Here is an 8,483-nt window from a genome sequence, read left to right as displayed (position 1 = left end):
CTTTAAAAGGACAAAAAATGACGTGTTGGACCAGTCCAAACTAATCCTCCCATTTTGACAACTCTATAAACAAGGTGGGAGTGGGACAGATCAGATTGAGTGTTAGGCAAATTGTTGTTAAACAACCTCCCCGGGCTATGATGTTAACTCAGTAACTTTTTCAGTCTACATCGACCTAAAGTCTGAACTGTAAATAGACATCAAAATGAAATTGAACCAACCCCAATTTGTTTGGGCCATTTGAAGCAGCCTAATTTTAATTAATACTGCTAATGGCATGTCTCCATTTATTTGGATGGCTTATAGACGAAACCCACTTAAATGCCCACTTAAACCCTTAAATGGATTTGACCCATTACTATGACCTAATTCCACCTATTTATCCTTGGGCGCCTCTCTCTTGTTTCATACAATTTTCAGTCTCTCAGCGCCTCTCTACTTCTTCTGCATGAGAACCTTGTGTTTCCCTTCATGCTCTCTCTGTCCACCGCCATTTTCACTGCCTTTGTGTCCACTCTTTGTGTCCACTCTCAGCGCCTCTCTATAATTTTCACTACCTTTGTGTACATCCTAAGTGGTGGAAGGGAAGCAACCATAAGTGAAGAGGCATTTTGAGGGTTTCGTGTTGATTTCTAATTGAGGTGCTGATTGAAGGGAAAATCGAGCCCAATTCAAGCCTTGGTGGTCATCATCTTTCGCATAACATTTGGTATTAGAGCCCTTATAGTGTTTATCCGACTAGAAATTGATCAAATGAGGTTGAAATTGGGAATTTTTGAAAGAGGGCTGAATCTAAAAACCCCAATTCCGACCAAATCAGTGACTGGCCGGGAAAACTAAACCCTTATTCAGACTCTGCAAGCGGATGCGCCCCTTCCTACAAGGGTCGAGACTGGACGATGGGGTTGCGTGATGGCTAATCTATATGAGCTTCCTTCAGGCAACTTGCTTGTTTTGATTTCCCGAACGTACTTTTATTGTTGGTTAAGTGTTTCAGGTTATACAAGAAAAGTTGAACGATTTTACCCCTGGATGCTAGATTTGTGATCGTTGGTCAATCGCATAGATATATTTGCTGAATCTTTAGGGAAAATAGTGGTGGCCCTAAGGCAGCAGATTCGCATCTCTCGATTTTTACGAATTTCGAACGTGTCCGCTCTGGTAAATTGGCTTATCTCGGTTAAATTACTGCACTAACGCGTCATCTTGTGGGATGACAATATGATTTAGGGTTACCGTGTGGAGTAACCATTGATTGTGCTAGAAATTAAGAATTACTTGCTCTTACGTGATTGAAGTATTTTATTTTTTATAAAAATCTATTTATTACCTGTGTGGTATACTCTGTTTGGAATTGCTTTGATTGAAATTGTTTTGATTAACATACTTCGTTGTTACTTAGTTAATTCCATTGGAATACCTAAACATTACTTGTTCGAATATTCCCTTGATTTGAGATCGCAAATGTCACGAAACCCTGAGAATCTTGAACGGTGTATATTGTCTATAAAGAAAAACCTAGGACTACTTTATGTGGCCTGATTGTGATTTTGTGCAATTCTGAGATTGCATTTTTACTTTTGACACATGAAATTTCAAGTGTATATTGTCAGTGACTCTCTCAAAAGTAAAGAGATGGAGATAAATCTGAAAAATATGATAAGAAAGAAGGTAAGATTCACATGGTAATGGGTAGAACTCAGTTTAGGCAAAACAATCTCGATGGGTTCCATCGTAATAGCAAGTCAAGTAGTAATGGAAGTAAAAAGAAGGGCAAGAGTAGGTCTAGATCAAAATCTAGAACCAAAGTTAGAAAATGTTATGGCTGTAGAAACACGGGACATTTATAAACGACTGCTATAAAGAGAATGGTAAGTTTAAGGGAAAAGAGAGAGATGAAGTGAATGTGTTGTCTTCTATTTCCAACGTTGATGATGGTGAAGTATATATGATTACTAGTAATGTTGCTTATCCTGTTGAATTAAATCTATATATCAATTCCTGTTTACATGACTACACTTGATTTCGATGCTTCTTCTCATGTAACGTCACAAAAAGATTGGCTTGAAGCTTTGCAAGAATCAAATGATGGGCACTTTGTGCTATGTGACAACTCTTCTTATACTGTTATTGAGATTGGTGATATTACTTTAAGGTTTGATAATGGTTTTGTGTATTCTTTAAAAGATGTTAGGTAAATCCTTGAACTATCTAGAAACTTAATCTTAGTAGGGAGACTTGAAAAGGCTAACTTCATTGGTAAAATTGGGAATGGAACTTTAAAATTAATAAATGGTGCTCTGGTTTCCATTAAGGAACTAGGAAAAAATGATATTTACATCACTACTGGATAAGTGATAAGAGGTTTGGATCTCTTATCTGCTATTCAAGGCAAACTACACACATAAATGGCACAATAGTGTACACATAGGTATTAAGGGTCTTAAACTTCTTAATAAAAAAGGTGCTTTTGGAAATGATTGTGTGTCTGACTTGCCTTTTTGTGATCACTATGTGCTCTGTAAACACCATAAATCTCTTTCTACACGAGTGTTCATAAAACTAAAGACATGTTTGAATGTATGCATTCATATCTGTGTGGTCTTGCTAGTAATCCACCCTCTGGTGGGAATAGGTATTTCTTGTCTATTATAGATGATTTCACGAGAAAGGTATTGGTTTATCTTTTAAAAGATAAGTCTGACACTTCCAAAATTTTAATAATTGGAAAAAACAAGTTGAAAACAAAACTAGTAAAATGATCAGATTTTTTAGAACTGATAATAGTCTAGAGTTTTACAACACTGAATTTGATAACATGGGCAAAGAAAAAGGAATAACAAGGTATAAGATTGTTCCTTACACTTCCTAGCAAAACGGGGTATCTGAAAGGATGAAACTACACTTGATAAGGTGTGTTTCATGATTTTATCTGATTAATTTGAGTCCATCTACTGTGTTGAATGGTGGCACTCCTCATGAAAAATGGTTAGGTAAATTAAGTGATTATTTCGTGCTTAGAACTTTAGGCTGTGCTAGGAAATGTGTTTTCCTAGGTTACCCAGATGGTGTTAAGGGTTATAGGTTGTGGAATAGAAGCCAAAAGGGGGTTAAGATCATTGTGAGTAGAGATGTCACATTTAACGAAGCTAAAATACCTTGCCTTAAGACTGAATTTGAACCTGTGAATGAAAAAGAAAAAGGTGAAGAGAGAGATCAGTTGAAGGTAGAGTTAGGAAAAGTTAGCACATCTATAACTACCACTCCTAGTGAGGTAGAGCCTCAGGTTCAACAACCTGAAGTAGAGAATAGAGAGGAAAAAGTGAGAGCATCCAATGGTTGAAAATCCTTTAGCAAACTATAATTTAGCTAGGGATAGAAAGAGGAGACAAACAAGAGAGCCTAGGAGATTTGGATATGAATCTGAATTAGCTTTTGTTTATGCTAGCCATCAGGATCTAGCTGATAGAGAGCTAAAAACTTTCGAAAAGGCAATGAGAAGTGAACAATTAAAGAAAGGGTTTACGGTAATGAAAGAAAAGATGAGTTCTCTAGAAAAGAATCAAACGTGGGAACTAGTACCTAGACCTAAGAATAAATCATCAGTTGATTGTAAATGGATCTTTAAGGTTAAGGAGGGTGCTAATAAATCTAAACCCTTAAGATTTAAGGCTATGCTAGTGGCGAAAGGATATACACTAAAGGAGGGAGTTGATTATAACAAGATTTTTTCACCAGTTTTTAAATATACTAGTATTAGGGTCCTGCTTGCATTAGTTGCACACTTTGACTTGGAACTCGAACAACTAGATGTAAAAACTATCTTTTTATATGGTGAGCTTGATGAGCAAATCTTTATGAATCAACCAAAAGATTTTAATGATAAACTAAAACCTGATAATGTTTGTTTCTTGAGAAGATCTTTGTATAGCCTAAAACAATCACTTAGACAGTGGTATAAAAGATTTGACTATTTTGTACTCACTATAGGGTTTCAAAGAAATAAGTTTGATCATTGTCTGTATTTCCAATATGATCATGCCAATAATGACTATGTGTTTTTATTGTTGTATGTGGATGATATGCTCTTGATTAATTCATCACCAAAATGGATAAGTATGATAAAAATAAAGTTGAATGGAGAATTTGACATGAAAGACTTAGGTAAAGCTAAGAGAATTCTAGGTATGAAAATTGAAAGAGATAGGTCAAATTCAACCTTGTTCGTGTATCAGTCGTCTTATACTTCAAAATTATTGAAAAGATTGGACACGCATGAGTACAAACCTATTACATTACCTTTAGCTAATCATTTTGTATTATCTAAAGATCAGGCCCTTTGTAATGAAAATGAAATAGAATACATGAATATAATAACATACTCTAATGTGATTGGTTCTATTATGTACTTAATGGTTTGTACCAGATCTGATTTAGCCTTTGTTGTTAGTACTCTTAGTAGGTACATGTTTAATCCGGAACCTGGGCATTGGGAAGCCTTAAAATGGATGTTAAGGTATCTAAAGGGAACTAGTAATGTAGGTCTAAAGTTTTGTGCTAATAAAGAATATGTAAAATTAAAAGGTCTTGTAGATGCTGATTATGCAGAGGATAGAGATAATAAAAAATTCACTTCGTCCTATGTGTTTACTCTATCTAACTCTTGTGTTAGTTAGAAGTCGTAGCTACAACACATAGTTGCACTATTCACGATTGAATCTATATATATTGCCACCACTGAGGCAATTAAAGAAGCCTTGTGGCTTAGAGGTTTGCTTTATGAACTTTGTGTTTTGAATGACTATGTGGCAGTTTATTCAGATAGTCAATATTCCATACATCTATGCAAAAACCCTGTCTTTCACTAACGCACCAAACACATTCATGTTAAACTTCATTTTATTAGAGACATTGTGTCACAAGAAGTGGTAAGACTTGAAAAGATACGTACACGGTATAACCCTTTGAACATGGGCACTAAGATGCTGCCATTCATGAAGTTTAGATGTTGCATGGACCTTCTAAACATTGTTGGAGGTAATTAATTTCCAATTTTATCAGTTCTCTATATTGGAAGTATTACTAAGAGGTGATAATTTTTTTTTACAAGTCCTTTGACCCCAAGATGGAGGTTTGTTAGGCAAATTGTTGTTAAACGACCTCTCCGGGATATGATGTTAACTCAGTAACTTTTTCAGTCAGCATCGACCTAATGATTGAACGATAAATTGACATCAAAATGAAATTGACCCGACCCCAATTTGTTTGGGCTATTTGAAGAAACCTAATTTTAATTAATTTAGCTCATGGCCCGTCTCCACTTATTTGGATGGCTTATAGACGAAACCCACTTAAATGCCCACTTAAACCCTTAATTGGGCTTGACCTATTACTGTGACCTAATTCTACCTATTTATCCTTGGACGCCACTCTCTTGTTTTATACGATTTTCAGTCTCTCTTTGCCTCTCTACTTCTTCTGCGTGAGAACCTTGTGTTTCCCTTTGTGCTCTCTTTGTCCACCGTCATTTTCACTGCCATTGTGGCTACTCTTTGTGCATCCTAAGTGGGTGAAGGGAAGCAACTGTAAGTGAAGAGGCATTTTGAGGGCTTTGGGTTGATTTCTAATTGAGGTGCCAATTGGAGGAGAAATTGAGCCCGGTTCAAGCCTTGGTGGTCATCATCTTCCGCACAACATTGAGGAATGTGGATAATACTTTTGTATTTTTCTTTTTTCTTTTTTTATTGATTTTCATTTACTCAATGTTTATCTAAACAAATTTAAATTTTAGACTTCAATAATTTCTACGTTTATATTTTATTTTCCCGGTCATTTATGCTTGCTTTGTTCCAAGAGTAACCTAAAATCTTTTGGAATTATATTTTCAAGAAGTATCACATATTTTTTATGTTTGAATGCTCGAAACATTTTTAACCGTTGTAGGAGAAAATTAATGAATTCATTTTATTAGCCATCAAGTAGCAACTTGTTTTAGTAGATTTCACGTCACTAATCCACTTAACATCAATTTCTTTAGCCCTTCAGAGAATTAGGCTTGTCATCTCCCAGGTTGCTTGAGTTTTGGCCCTCAGGACCTCTATAGTGTTGGGAATGGGTTTATAATTGGGTTGATTTTTAATCCACTTTGACCAAATATTCATATATGTCCCATTAATCTATTCATACGGATGAATAGTCACAGGCATTCCACTCCATGAGTAGATGATCAGAGTGTATTTTGATTCACAAAATCATTTTCAAACGAATAAGAAATTTATGCCTAAAGTAAGGATAATAAAATGGAGAAATTGGAATATAGAAACAAAATTTAAACTTTGCCCTACATAGGAAAAAGAAGGAAGTTGTGACTTGTTTATTAATCCCTACCTTGAGGGTTAGTGTCCCAAGGAGTACCACAAGTATTTAAAGTGGGAGGACCTAGATCCTTTTGGGTTCGGTCCAAAAGAATGGCACATGCACGGGACACGGATCGGGGGTCATAGTTAGATGGGCTTGGATATGGACCTAGCCTATATATTATTTTCTAATAAAATATTTAACTAATTGTTTTAGATAATTGATTAATTTTTTTAAAATTTCAATCGACGCTCGAGTGGAACTTAGGAGTGGGACGAGCACTGCTAAAAGCTTGAGCGGCTCTTGGGCGCTTCAAGAACTGCTGGCCTCAGTCAATGGTGGTTGTCACATGTTTTGTATAATATGAACTTGCTGTAAGTGTACAATGCCAAGTTTTGTAATATAATATTGGAAGTAGAGTATCGAACCCATAGGAATTGTAAATTAATTTATACTAAGTAGTATAATTGTGTAGCGTATATTTTATCTTGACAAATGAAAATTGTGATCAATTGTGCTATCTAATCTAAGAGTGAATTTGTTGACGAACCATCAATTATGATTCAATTATGTCTAGTTATTATAATCAATTTTCCATGTTTAAAAGAAATAATCATAATGTATTTCTCTCCCACTCTCTCGAGTGCCGGATAGAAATTAATCCTAGATTTCAATTCCAATATCTCTATTCCGAATTAATATCAAGGATTTATCAACTTCATGATTCTATTATGGGGTAAGTTTCATAGATTCTATACTTTCTCTCGAAATCCATAAATCTACGTTGTGTCAATCCTATGATCACGCCTAAATTCCCATCTCTCGAGTGCCGGAATTCACTAGTATCTATACATTCAATTAGTGGCCAATTAATTGAAAGTATTAAAATCATGACACAATTAAACATATATGAAAAATCAGATATAGAAATAACTATAGCAAAATCAAATCATAATCTCAAGTTTTGGTTACAATCAATCCTAAAATAATGAATTTAGCTCATGATATAATCCATGGAAATATAGAAATTCGTGTAAATAAACATAAGGAAGAGAATAGGAAAAAAAAAAGGGGGGGACGTTGATCTTCAATTTCTTCTCTTGATGTTGTTCTTGCCTCAATTGAATTTCTTTAATCCTTTGATGTTTTGCCTCGAATCTTGCCCCTTTGAATTGTAGGGTTGAATTTCTTGAATTGTTTTGATCTCTTGTCTCATGAATTCTCCCCCTCCAATTATTGAATCTTGCCCTTTTGAATTCTAAGGGCCTGCTTGGGAGTTTTTTTCACTGGTTTTGACCAGTTTTGGTTGGTATCGTTTATGAAGGGTTCATAGAATTGGTGCTTGTTACTTTCTTTGAGCACCGGTCATGAACGGTTTAAAAAACTCCCAAAACTGGTGTAGTATAATTTGGAGTGTTTTTCTCAACCTGCCAAATCAGCGGGTTTTGGTCGGTTTTTAAATTATCTTCCAAGTTTACCCTCTTTAGAATAATGATTTCCAAACCTTCCAAAATCTTATCCAATATGTACAGGCGTACAGCCCTTTTATTTGTATCTCTCTTTGCACAAGACTTTGTCTTCTTTAAAATCCAACGGCCACTCCAATGAAAGCTCCGAAGTTGAGAAAAACTCAGAACAGCCAGTAGCAAAAAGAAGGAGATGCCCATGGTTCAAATTGTCTGCTATCCATCCAGGCTTCGCATTCAAGTTGTCCTATGTTTGTGAACACTTTCGCACATCCTATGATGAAATATTGTGGGATTTGCCAAAATATCAAGATGGGCGCTTGCTTTGTGTTATACAGGTTGTGTCTTCTTACAATTCCTAGTTGAACGACCTCCAGAATTGTTGCAGATATCATAGCAAATATTGATATGAAAAGCCCGACCCCCATACGTTGTAGCTGTGTCAAACCATTCTTATGGTTGCTATTTTCTATAATCTGATTGTAGCATTACTGCTGCATTATCAAAGAACCTGAAATTCAGAATTTGAAAATTTTTATCAGACTAGAATATATTGTACAGTGATGGGTATATAAGTAATTTTATTTTTTAAAACAACTTTTAGAACCGCTAGATAATGAACTCCCAATCATGGGTTGAAGTGTTTCAAGAACCGCTACT

This window comes from Olea europaea, chromosome 9 (genome assembly GCF_002742605.1).
Source record: "Olea europaea var. sylvestris chromosome 9, O_europaea_v1, whole genome shotgun sequence".
NCBI classification, from domain to species: Eukaryota; Viridiplantae; Streptophyta; class Magnoliopsida; order Lamiales; family Oleaceae; genus Olea; species Olea europaea.
This window is presented reverse-complemented; position numbering follows the sequence as displayed.